Here is a 14063-nt window from a genome sequence, read left to right on the forward strand (position 1 = left end):
CCCCCCGAAAAAAACAGGCTAAATGTTTTGACTGCGCCAGTCAGGTATCCATCGCCGTGTGTCAAGAGAACCACCTTTGAGGTGAGGAGATGAACTTGAAACACCTTGTGTGAAGAAGGGAGAGCTAATCGGAGAAATGAGGCAGAGGTGAATGTTCCAGACACATATTCGCTGTACGGTTGTCGGTTGAGTCACAGGCGCCACTGGGATGCTTCGTTTCTGATATTTTAAGGTCAGATGTCTGATTAGACTGCTTGCAGGTGAAAAGAATGGTACTTTGACAAAAGAAGGCATTTTCTGATGCTTTTGTGTTCATTTCGGAACATATTTGACTGACTCAGAAGGTCAAATATACCCAAGAGGGATATCTGATTTGTTGAACTGTTATGGCTGCTGACTTCATTTTTGAACTGCTTTTTCGTCAACACAAACCACATTTCGAAACCTTAAAGGGCAAAGGCTTGTTGAGTTTGTCCTTGGCTATGTAACTATCAAGTCCTCACGGCTTCAAATACACCCTGCGCTATATTAGGTTCTGTTCCCAGTTTTCACATCTCAACTGTGAAGTTCTCAAAGGAGCACACACTGCACAGAAGACTTGGTTGTTTGCTTTTGTTTGTTTCTCGACCTCCTCCTCACTAAAAATGTAATGGATTCTTCTTTGTCGTGACCAATAAGTTGCAAGGACATCATCCAAGACTTGTGAAGTCAGTGCCACTTTGCCCCTGAGCACCTTGGCATCTTCTTAACACCAGTCCCCGTCTTTGAATGTTTATTCTTCCCCTGGAGGAGGGACAGTTTAGCCGTAGTAGCAGTTACCAGCTGCTAGCGGTCCCAATCCATTTCAATAGCCTCCAGTTAGCTTTCCCAATGCTGCCGCAAGCCATTTAGTGACACCTCAATCACACGCAGGCTAACTGCCAGCGACTGGCCAATGCCCCCCATGTCCTCCTGAGATCTCCCTTTTCTGACAATCCCAGAGTGAGATAAAGAATAGAGAGAGAAAGACGAAAATCAGGTTGAAAATTGTTCATCAGCAAACTGCAGACTGTTTATTCTCCCCCAATGATAGGGGACAGGGGAAAGATCAGGGGATCAAGCATTCTCTCACTGTCCCTCTCCTTACCCAGGCATCCTCACAGAGGTCTCTGCATGTGTACAAGTTCTAGGTCTAGCTGTATCCACCGTCTTAACTGCCAGTTGGTATCAACTGTTGTTTGTAGTTCCTTTGAAAGAAGAGTGTGAAGATGGAGGCCAAAAACACGAGGTAGACTGATCGTTAGCAATTAACTTCTGCTTTGGGTGTTCTTTATGTTTGAGAATCTTACCGTTTTACTGGTGTGGACTGAGGGAGGATCCTAAAAAATGAATTCCACCCTTAACATTTTGGATGCCAAGAATGTGCAAAGCTGTCATCCAGGCAAAGGGTGGCTACTTTGAAGAATCTAAAATCTAAAGTACATTTTGTTTTGTTTAACACTTTTTCAGTTACTACATGGTTCGATGTGTGTTATTTCATAGTTTTGATGTGTTCACTATTAGTCTAGATTGTAGAAAATAGTCAAAATAAAGAAAAACCCTTGAATGAGTAGGTGCGCCCAAAACTTTTGCCTGGCACTGAAAATAACAAAATGCATTGCCTGTAGTGCCTCCCTCACTTTTCTGACAGATTTGTTTTGATTGTGGCTCTGCAAATGGCTGTGGCTGACACTTCGACGTCTGAAAATGTTAGCATCATTAGCTTGCTAGCTGTCTTTTGCCAGGGTTTGAAGGTGTTGTCAGGGATGCTGTGAAATTATGTGCATATGCGGTTTCAACGGCAGATGGAAAATGTTTGGACTGCGCCTAGCTTCCAACGTACAGTATGACTAACACTCCACGCAGTATGCTGTCTATGCTGTCTAACTGTATTGCACACTGGGGAAAGAAGAGGAATGAAGCATCATTTCTCTCACACAAGAAGAGCAGAATTTGCATGGCATTAGCAGAAGTGCACCTTTTCTCGGCTAATTTCCACCGACTAAATAGCAGGTGTTGATCGCGGAGGCACGTCAAACACAACAATGCCTCCCCTCACATGAAACATAAGGAGAAGTTAAAAGGCTATACATCACAACGCTGGGCTGCAATATTGTACAAGAGAATGTATAGCTCATTAATGTCAGTGTTTGCTCGAGTTCTACCAACTAAAACAACAGTTTGTGTGCAAAGTTGTGAATTGTGGAGCAACCTTGTTGGAATGTTTGTTTTGTCATAAGTGAACTTCGCATGTGGATGATAATAGATGATTGAACAGACACATCACACAGTAGTTACCTCCATGAACATAACAGTCCATCACAGAAAAGGTCATACGTGAAGTGGTAATTACAGCCCTCGTGGGTCCCTACTACAGCAATGGACTCTCTCAATATTGGAGGCCTACTGCACTGTACATGGTTGACCTGAAAAATAGCATCTGCTGAACGACGGCAATGTACTGTAAACAAACGCTTCAGGCCTATTGTCACAATGAAACAAGGCAGCCTCTGCAAATCAGTGGCTACACACACACACACACATACACACACACACACACACACACACACACACCTTTTCCCTGAAGTACGTCAGTGGCAGAATCTCACTGGCAGCGACTCTTATTTAAAGATCCTAATTGAGACTTTCAATATGTAATAATGTAGTAGTTAATCCCCTGCTCCTTTGTCCGATCTCAATTCAGATACCACATGGGCAGGTAGAGTGGGTCTGGGTTCCACCAATGGGAGCCTCAGATGCTCTCTTTGGCACAGGCAGCCATTATAATGATAAGGCGTAGACAGTCAGTTAATGGAAACCTAAACTCTTGGAAAGGAGGCTATGGCAGTTGGGATGATGAACTATCAGACCTGTATGTGTGTGTGTGTCTGTGTGTGTGTGTGTCTGTGTGTGTGTGTGTGTGTGTGTGTGTGTCTGAGTGTGTGTGTGTGTGTGTGTGTGTGTGTGTCTGAGTGTGTCTGTGTGTCTGAGTGTGTGTGTCTGAGTGTGTGTGTGTGTGTGTGTCTGAGTGTGTGTGTGTGTGTGTCTGAGTGTGTGTGTGTGTGTGTGTGTCTGAGTGTGTGTGTGTGTGTGTGTCTGAGTGTGTGTGTGTGTGTGTGTGTGTGTGTGTGTCTGTGTGTGTGTGTGTGTGTGTGTGTGTGTGTGTGTGTGTGTGTGTGTGTGTCTGAGTGTGTGTGTGTGTGTGTGTGTGTGTGTCTGTGTGTGTGTGTGTGTGTGTGTGTGTGTGTGTGTGTGTGTGTGTGTCTGTGTGTGTGTGTGTGTGTGTGTGTGTGTGTGTGTGTGTGTGTGTGTGTGTGTGTGTGTGTGTGTGTGTGTGTGTGTGTGTGTGTGTGTGTGTGTGTGTCTGAGTGTGTGTGTGTGTGTGTGTGTGTGTCTGAGTGTTTGAGTGTTTGAGTGTCTGAGAGAGGGTTTGTACAGTTTATAGGACTGGGTAAAAGAATATGCGCCTGTGAGAAAATTGGCATAATTTCTCTGGTTGTAGCTCTTTTGAGGAAGTTAATCAAATGTTTACATTAGCATATTGAATATACACTGCTACCTCACAATCTATGTTCAAGTGAGAAGAAAATAAGCAAACAGCCAGCGTTCCCTTGGTAAATGGAGAAATGTCGGTGTAGGAAGAGGCACTTATCAAACGTTCCTTTCAAATGTGCTGGTTTTGCAAATATGACTCACAAGATGAAGATTGGTTGTGCTTATCTTGTTTCAAAAGCAAACACTCAACTGGCATGGGTACAACCACATCTAAAATGATTTAAAGTGTAGATATGTGCATTACAGTGGCGGCTGGTGGGAGGAGCTATAGGAGGACGGGTTAATTGTAATAATGTCACGTCAACACAAATGAATGGTTTTTGCCCTGTTAAAAATGGTTCTCTCCTGCCGGTGTTCAATCTTAATGTTTGTAGTGCTAGGCCCGTAAGTTAGGAAGCACATTTTGTTCCCACGGTCTGTGGGAACTGTAGCTTAGCGTAGCTAACGTTTGTCCAAATGAGGTCCAAAATCATACAGAAATATTGTGTTTTCAGTGAAATTACTCTGGAAAATGCATATCAAAGCCTATGTTTCTAAACAAATGGGTCCAGCAAAATATTGAAACAGGTTTCAACCCTATTATCCTAAAAGTAAGCGAGCGAAAAGAGCAACACTGCTTCATTGCTTTGCTGCTTATTCAGCAAAGTCGTCCAATATCTGGGATAACATTTGATGTCCAGTCAGCAGCCATTTTGGCAGCGCTGTATTTTCACATAACAGGCTCTGATAAGCTCGTGTTTTGCTAATGCGTCCTGGCTATTGTGTCAGTTGCAGACTTGTGCTGTTTTTCATAGACCAATAACCATTTGTTTCTAGTCTCATGGGAGTTGGGCATGAAACAACCTTATTGGTAAAGAATGTGCAAAACACACACGGCATTTAATCAGGCCAAGTGCTGCCGGTACAACATCAAGATGAGATAACCTATCGCGTGTACTTATGGGAGGTAGAAATATTAGCCATGCCACTACCGGTATATTATGGAACACATTTGTGCTAAGCTAATGGAGTGGATATGGGTGGACGGATACACCCTCCCTACCATAGTGCAATAGGTCACGCACATATAATGTACCGTTACATTTAGCTCAGGGTACATCACGGTAAATTAGCATTTAGAGAATGAGAGCTTCTAGGCATTTGAATTACAGCATTGCCCTTTGAGCGTAGTGTGTACGCCTTAAGCGGTCTTTTTAAAAACATTTTTACATGATCTGTGTTTGCTTAACTAGTGCGTTTCTAAAACAAGCCTGCTTGGTACGAAAGCTGCAAAGATGTCACTGTGGCAAAATACCTTGATATTCAGAGTGAACTGGTTGTATGGGAGATATAAGGAGTGATTGTTGTGAAGCTATGAAAACGGCATTGTGCATTAGGGTCTAGTTTATGAAGTATGTAATTGCAGTGGTTTTTCTGTAAGAGCGGGCTCTGTTGGTTTCTGCCAGAATGCCACGCTAGTCACAGAGGAATGCTGTTTTGTCTATTCAGAGAAGCACACCCACTCTCATGGCTTCTGGGTTTTCCATAAAACTGCATGAGTGCAAGGGCAGGGGGTGGGAATGGTCTCTCTACCTCTAGGCCTTCCTCCCTTTCTCTCCTCCCTCTCGCTCTCTGTGTGTCTCTCTCTCCATTCTCTATCCCTCCCTGGCTCCCTCCCTCCCTCGCTCTCTCTCTATCACTTCCTTTCACTCTCCATCTCCCTCTCCATCCTCTCTCCCTCTATATTCTCTCTTTCCCACTTTCTCCCTTCTCCTCTCTTCTCTTTCCTCTCTCCTCTCTCGGAAGTGATATTATTCATCCTCCCACAGACCGTGGCTGGGTGGTGGGGTAGATGTCAAGATGCCAGGAGTGTATGGTGCAGAGGCGCTGTGTGTGAACAGAGGATCACGTTCTCATACTCCGACCATGGCTCATTTGTCCAATCGGGTCTGGCTGCAGCAGATAGCTTCTCACGCCACAGATGTTGTGAGACATACAAGCGCAGACAGGATGTCAAAATTGTGCCAGAGATCATGGTGCATTACCGCCACCAACAGCACAGGGGGTGAAATTACATATAGGATTATACGATACACTACATGACCAAAAGTATGAGATGCTCGTCAAGCATTTAATTCAAAAATCATGGGCATTAATATGGAGTTGTTCCTCACCTTTTGTGCTATAACAGCCTCCACTCTTCTGGAAAGGCTTTTTACTAGATGTTGGAACATTGCTGGGGGACTTGCTTCCATTCAGCCATGAGCATTAGTGAGGTCGGGCACTGATGTTGCGCGATTAGGCCTGGCTCGCTGTCGGCGTTCCAGTTCATCCCAAAGGTATTTGATGGGGTTAAGGTCAGGTTAGTCAAGTTCTTCCACACTGATCTCGACAAACCATTTTTCTGTATGGACCTCGCTTCTGCGGCTGCTTGGCCATGGAAACCCATTTCATGAAGCTCCAGATGAACAGTTCTTGTGTGGACGTTGCTTCCATACGCAGTTTGGAACTCGGTAGTGAGTGTTGCAACTGAGGACAGGCGATTTTTACGCACTTTTGCACTCGGCGGCCCCATTTTGTGAGTTAGTGTTGCCTACCACTTTGCGGCTGAGCCGTTGTTGATCCTAGTCGTTTCCACTTCCCAATAACAGCACTTACAGTTGACTGCGCAGCTCTAGCAGGGCAGAAATTTGACAAACTGACTTGTTGGAAAGGTGGCATCCTATGACGGTGCCACGTTGAAAGTCACTGAGCTCTTCAGAACGGGCCCTTCTACTGCCAATGTTTGTCTTTGGAGATTGCGTGGCTGTGTGCTCAATTTTATAGACCTGTCTGCAACAGGTGGGCTGAAATAGCCGAATCCACTAATTTGAAGGGTTGTCCACATACCTTTGGACATAGCTAGTGTGTGCTAGGTAGTTAGCTAGTGTGTATTAGAGCTAGTGTTGTAGCTAGTGTGTAGGTACTAGCTAGTTAGAGTGTACCAGTTAGCTAGCCTAGCTGGTGTGTGTTGATGAGTACTAGCTAGCGTGTACTAACTAGCTGCACAAGCAATAGTGGTTAACATAACGCCATGGATCAGAGCTAGTGCCTCAACCGGTATGTGCGTAGCACACTGACGCCCTGGAACAATGCTACTGACTTACGTGATACATGAGACCAAGGAACGTCTACACCACTCTGGGAAGCGACCCGTCCAGACTGCTATAGTGTGCCCAGTTCTATCATCCCCTCTCCACCCTTGTTCTGTTCTCCTCCCTCCCTCTCTCTGTCTCTCTCTTTCTTTCTTTCTTTCTTTTCCCACCTCACTCTCTCTGCCTGATCTGTCCTCTCCTCCTCAGCCACCTCTTTATATTTCTCCCTCTCCCTCCATCTCCCCTGTTTTTTGGTTCATAATATGTAACATGATTTGGCCCTGCCCTGTTCATGCGGCATAAATATAATCCTGGCGATTTCAGGTTGGCGGCTGTTAAATCTACCATTTTCTCTCTCTCTCTCTCTCTCTCTCTCTCTCTCTCTCTCTCTCTCTCTCTCTCTCTCTCTTTCTCACACAGACACACAAACACACACAATGGGTTCTTGAGATGCTGCACATTTGTACGGTAATGAGTTTCTTTCCCTGTGAAACACGGCGCTCATACAGAAGAGTCCTTCAATCGACGGCGGCGACGCGAGCACAAAACACTATGCACTTCCAAATCGGCCTCACCACAACAGCAAACAAACACACGGCCCCTTGAGTGCATGGGGGAACCCTAAGAAGAGGAAAATAAAGATTTCAATAGATTGCAGAAGGGAAGTCGCAAGCTATTGACAATCGGCTCGCAAGAGCTTATGTATACCATGCTTTTATCATTGTCCCATTGAAAAGGCATTAAAGTGTTCTATGGGATTGATTTAACCATGTGTTGGCCAATGTCATCAAGGTCAATTGAAAAACAGACAGTTGTGTGTTGTGATGATGCTATTCACCACCCTTGTGTCCCTGAAGATTACCAGTTTTGTGTAACCTTGTGTGTGTGTGTGTGTGTGTGCACGTGCGTGTTTCCACGTGCACATGGCCTCTTTGTGTGTGTTCTCACATGGGTGTGCGTGTGTGTGTGTGTGTGTGTGTGTGTTTGACTCTGTATGCCAGTGTGCAGCGGAGCAGCCCAACAGGGCACTGGGATAATCACTCACCAGTCTGTTGGTCAGGGTCGTGTACTGGGGGACCATCCATCTGAACAGCTGCTCTAAGACTGAGATAGAGGAGGGCGGGGGTGAGAGGGAGAGGGAAGGGTAAAAAGAGGTAGAGGAGATATCATGTGGGTAAGCGAGAGAAAGAAAGTGAGAGAAATAAGAGAAGAAAAGAGGGACAGGTTAAAATATAGAGGAAGTGTGAGAGGGAGACAGTGCTAGCTACTTTGGTGAGATTGCGATTTGGACAAGGACATAGTAGGTCTAGTATTGATGATAATTATTTGGACAAGGACATGGTAGGTCTAGTATTGATGAGATATCTATTTGGACCAGGACATGGTTGGTCTAGTATTGATGATAATTATTTGGACAAGGACATGGTAGGTCTAGTATTGATGAGATAACTATTTGGACAAGGATATGGTAGGTCTAGTATTGATGAGAACTATTTGGACAAGGACATGGTAGGTCTAGTATTGATGAGATAACTATTTGGACAAGGATATGGTAGGTCTAGTATTGATAAGATACCTATTTGGACAAGGTAGGTCTAGTTTTTTTTTTACCATGTAAGTTGACTGAGAACACATTTTCATTTACAGCAACGACTTGGGGAATAGTAGGGGGGATGAATGAATCAATTGGAAGCTGGGGATGATTAGGTGGCCATGAAGGCCAGATTGGGAATTTAGCCAGGACCCCAGGGTTAACATGTGATCTTTATTGACTACAGAGAGTCAAGACACCCATTTAACATCCCATCCAAAAGACAGCACCCTACTATTGTCCCCAATCACAGCCCTGGGCCATTGGGATATTTTTCTTAGACCAGAGGAAAGGGTATCTCCTACTGGCCCTCCAACACCACTTCCAGCAGAATCTGGTCTCCCATCCAGAGACTGACCATAACCAACCCTGCTTAGCTTCAGAAGTAATTGTATGCTGCTAGCAAATTGATGAGATAACTATTTGGACAAGGACATGGTAGGTCTAGTATTGATGAGATATCTATTTGGACCAGGACATGGTTGGTCTAGTATTGATGAGAACTATTTGGACAAGGACATGGTAGGTCTAGTATTGATGAGATATCTATTTGGACCAGGACATGGTTGGTCTAGTATTGATGAGAACTATTTGGACAAGGACATGGTAGGTCTAGTATTGATGAGATATCTATTTGGACCAGGACATGGTTGATCTAGTATTGATGAGATAGCTATTTGGACCAGGACATAGTTGGCCTAGTATTGATGAGAACTATTTGGACAAGGACACGGTAGGTCTAGTATTGATGAGATAGCTATTTGGACAAGGATATGGTACGTCTAATATTGATGAGATAACGTTTTTGATAAGGACATGGTAGGTGGGCTGAATTCACATAGTATCACTATAGTAAACTGAAAATATATGTACTTGGCCTCTGTTCCATTGTTAGTTTTTCTTGCAGCTATGAAACACCAGCTTGTTAAAACTGTTGAATTCAGTTAAACTCGTCCTGCTAAGATCTAGTCACAGATAGCAACTTGACAGTAACAAAGCCACCCTTAAAAAGATATATGCACCTAATTATCATTGACCTTTGGTGATTAGGTAAACAAGCTAATCTCCCTTGAGGCTTCTCAAAGTTCAAACTCCTGAACAAAAGCGAGACTGCAGAGGTGAAATGGCTTTGGCATTTCCTGTACCCACACCTGGGGACAAGATACTGTCACTTCCTTGTTCCAGCCACAGCAGGTGCTTTTAAACCCAATTACTGGCGCAAGAAATGTCATCAGAACCCGTCACTCATAACAACAAAGGGTGGGATGATAGAGAGAATGATAGCTTGCTAGCTTGTAAGCCTTGACATAAACAGACACCGGCAGTGTTCTAATAAACAGGGAGACAACAGAGGAACTCGGGTGGGACGAGCATCTCTGAAAACATTACATATGACCGTCAGAGGCTTGTTTGACTGAGGTCGGGAGGAGGTTGGGGAAAAGTAAATAAGTTCCACAAATAAACTCCTTTAAGCTGCCGGTGTCAGAAGCTTTCATGTGGATGCTGCACTTGAGGGCATAGCTTAGCTTAGCTTGAGGAATGTTATTACACATGCCTACTGATCTGGTGGCGATGCGTGAGAAACGGTCCTGACGCTAGACTTAAATCAAACCGCCCCTTTGTGAGAGAGAGAGATGTATGGAGGGAAGGAAAGAGAGAAAAGGATGGTGACAAGAGGTATGAGCGAGTGAGAGAGAGAGAAAAGAGAGAGAGAAGGGCAGAAGAATGATTGTGAAAGAGAGGGGAAGAGAAAATTGAAGCAGGTCATGGAAGAAGATGGAAGGAAGGAGGCTTTTTTGAGAGAGAGAAAGAGAGACCGAGAGAGAGAGAGAGAGAGATGAGCGGAAAGAGGTAAGATAAAAGACTACTGCATGTGTCATGCGTAATAGGTGCAGCCAGCATCCCGAGCTCATGGGCTGCCACTCTGACTTAGCCCGCACCCTTTTTGACAGGGGGGGCGGACGGTTGCTAGGGGGACTTATGCCTCTGTTGAGTGTTCCAACGGGATACATTCTATAACTCCAATCATGTGACACATAGCAATAACCCTGAGGGAATCTTGAGTGGGTGTAAATGCCACTTCATGCAAACTTCTTTGAACTCTATTAATGTAATATTTCTCCACTGTGGAACCATGGTTGAGAAGGGTAGACGTGGAGGGTGAGGGATGGGTACACGATGCCCTATGCCGTCTGTAGAGATGCCATTTGACCTTGTGGTTGAAATCGGTGGGCAAGCGCTCTTTCACGGTACAGCGGTTCTGCCTTAATTAAGCCGGATAGAGTCCTTGAGCTCTTGACTCTTACCTCTTGTGTGGCATCTGGAAGATACTGTTCAAAACAACTGAGATATAGCCTTACGTTGTTGGAGTAAAAAGTTTAAGGAACCTGCCATGTTTTATTTATGATTTTGGACTATGTAATGACTGTATTGTTTACCCCTGACCAAACAAGGAAAGGGAACAGTTCATGAAAGGCAAAAACTGTATTTGTCTTGCACCAATTACTTGTGGCAGTTCTGTCTTTGCGTGTGTGGACACAATTAAGGAAGGGGTTGACTTAATAGTCGTGCCTGGTATTTTTGTGGGCATTTTTTGGGGAGAACAACAACAGTTTCCATGCAATCCATTTTATAAGATGGGCAAGGCATTGCATGTTATTCACAAACATAAAGAGCCCTCTTGAAACCCAATGGACTTATTTGAAGCAAAACTGAGGCAAGGCGCACGAAAGATGAGTTTGTTATGAAGGTTGGTTATGGGTATTGTTTATTTTTTTATTTTTTTTATCCCAGACCAAACTTATTAAAAACAGTTGCATCCATAAGATTCTGATGTTAGGATTTGGTTCCCATCAATTTGTGTTATATTGTGGATATACTAGCAGGCTATGATTGCACGCTAACAAAGAATGTCCCATCACAGATGGTATTTGGTACTATAATAGCATGCCTTCAGGGTCATGATCACCCCAGCATGATGGTTACTTACATTGAAAAAGATGACAAGGGATTCCTGTTAGCTTCTGTTTGACGATCAACACCCATCTCAAGACATTTGAACAACAATGAGCAAAAGTTTATTCAATCAAACACTGTTTGGTAGTTCACACAGCAGTATCAAAAAGCTCGGAATCTAAATTGTTAGTCCTTGTTTGAAACATAGAACTCCCACATGCAATAGTAGAAGACACAAAACAGGCTATCCTTTCTATAGAGAATCCCTCTCTTCATTGTTTCCCTCCTCTATCAACCTCTCAGGGAGTGATAAGAATCAGGGGAGAACAAACGATAACTCACCAACCCTCTCTCTCTCTCTCTCTCTCTTTCTTTCTTTCTCTCCTCCGACACTGCCTGGCAATATCTGCCCCTTTTTCTAATTAACATTGTGCATGTTGTCGGCCTTTTGTTTAATAATGCATGATCCTATCACAACTCGGCACTTTGAATGGAAAACCACTGAATAGTAACAATAATACCGCTGAGAGGCTTGGAAAGAAAGGACAATATTTTTTCTCTTCCTTTTTTTCCCAGCAATAAATGTTCAAGGGAAGCATCAGCATCTCTGTATGTGTGAAATTGAACTGACACATGTAACACAGCGGCCACATTAGGGAACAAAAGCTTTTGTGTCGAAGGTCAGAGGTAATATCTGAGGTAGCAGTGTGCGTTGGGTAACGCCAGCGATGCTGCTGTAGTTGTTGGTTAGAGCTCAGCCCTGTAGGAAACACACCCACACATGAACGTACCCACATACACACATGCATGCAGGTACTATCATACACACTGCCAACACGCTGCACCATTCTCGCTACAGACATGCTGTTCAGAGGGTGACTAAGTGCACCTTGCCTACCCTGCCTACTCCCTTTGACTGTATTCTGTGACAAGACCTTAATGCTGGAACAAAAGTCCACATACGACATCAGAGTATCCATTGTCCAATTTTTGTCAGCTACTTTGTTCACATTAGGGGTGCTTGTGTTCACATGGATGGCACAGCCTTCCTCTCCCATGGTTGGTGCTTACGAAACATGCAGATGGCTTTGTTTCTCTGTATCAGCATGTGGAGGGCGGTGGAGGGAGCAAGGGAGAGCTGCTGAGTACTGTGTATAGTGAGGACTCCTAATGTTATGTCATTGTGGAAGTTCACAGGACATTAATTAACTCAAAGGCTATCAACCCCGACTTTGGAAGGATGGCTACTGCACATGCATGCAAGGCAAAAGTAAGAGAAGACGTCAGTGACCTTGAATAGAAGAGCTTTGTGTAATGCCGTTGCTTACTATGGATTAGACTTTCAGTGATAACCCTGTCCTTACACAGTGTAATGGAATGAAATACACTATAAATACTCTAGTCATGCGGAAAATCTGTTTGTGTGTGCTCGTATGTGTGTGTGTGTGCACGTGAGCCATTGTATGTGTGTGTTGGTTGAGATTGCCTCAAATTGATTCAGTTTGCCACGCGTACCTCGGACGCCACCGGCCTCACAGCGCTCTGAGACAGGTAGTCCTGTCTATCTCCCCATGATACAAATCGAATGTGACAGGTGCACTATCTCCCTGTCTTTTCTGCCATTTACAGTCAAAGGAATAAAAGTTCTCCCACAGGGGGTGAGAAAGGACGGGGAGATGGGGAGCAGGGAAATTAGGTACTTTGTCATCGTCTACCCCACTGATTGAGCTTTGGGTTTTCTAGATGTTTTATTTGTTTATAAATCATCAGATAAATAGCCGGGTGAACAAGCCCCATACGTAAAGGGATTATGTGATTCCTGTAATGCTTTTGTGTGGGTGAACAGTGCCATATCTAGGCCTGTGGTGTGGCTAATGTGCAAATGGTTGATGCTATCCGTCAACTAGCCTTCGGTGCTAACCTGCTAAATGTCAAACTGTAAAAGAGGTCAGAGGTCAAATGATGTGTCCATCTGACGACTCCCAGTTTTAGTTTACCTACGACAAGTTAACCTAGTCAGTTTGGGTGCATTCCAGATAACAATTTTAGGCTCAGATCTACATCGATTATCAGGTCTTTACAATGCCTGGGAAAGGGTTTTACATCTCAGAAACCACAACATATTGGTCACCAGGGATCAAGACCTGGCTTTAGCGAATGGATGATGTGGGTTACTTGCTAATGCTATCATGCTTTGTCACATTGATTTTCCCCATCCACATAGTGGCTCTTGATAAAGGAAGGGGTGGCAAACATGAGCGCAAACACGAGCTGAGCCTAGCCTACACGTTTAGAAAAAAGTGTTCCAAAAGGGTTATTCAGCTGTCCCCCTAGGATAACACTTTTTTGTTCCAGGTAGAACTCTTTTGGTAGAACTCCAGGTAGAACTCCCAATAGGAGAACCCTTTAAAGAACCCATTTTGGTTCCAGGTAAAAACCCTTTTGGTGCCAGGTGGAACTCTTTCGGGTTTCATGTAAAACCCTTACCACAAAAGGTTCTACATGGAACCCAAAAGAGTTTCACCTGGCACCAAAAGTTTTTTTTACCTGGAACCAAAAGGGGTTCTCTTATGGCGACAGCTCTAGAATCCTTTTTTTCTAAGAGTGTACTCTGTCATAGATTTTATGTGTACTCCAAGCAGCTCTTGATAAAGGAGGTGTTGCTAGCATGTACTAATGCTACTGTAGCTTACTCCATCAAAATGTATAGATGTGTTGCACTCTTTTTTTTGTTGGTCCTAATCTATTTGGAGACACTTGAAGCTATTAAAGCTTTGGCTAAGTGGTGTAAGACAGGGCATAAATATGAGCTGAATGGTTTTAAGGGTACT

General features: G+C 44.1%; 1 protein-coding gene across 40 annotated transcripts in view; it reads left to right on the forward strand.

The window, feature by feature from the left end:
• Positions 1-14063, forward strand: part of LOC112214694 (receptor-type tyrosine-protein phosphatase delta) — a 905847-nt gene that overhangs the window by 731223 nt on the left and 160561 nt on the right. The window lies entirely within an intron of this gene.

This window comes from Oncorhynchus tshawytscha, linkage group LG15 (genome assembly GCF_018296145.1).
Source record: "Oncorhynchus tshawytscha isolate Ot180627B linkage group LG15, Otsh_v2.0, whole genome shotgun sequence".
Taxonomy (NCBI): Eukaryota; Metazoa; Chordata; class Actinopteri; order Salmoniformes; family Salmonidae; genus Oncorhynchus; species Oncorhynchus tshawytscha.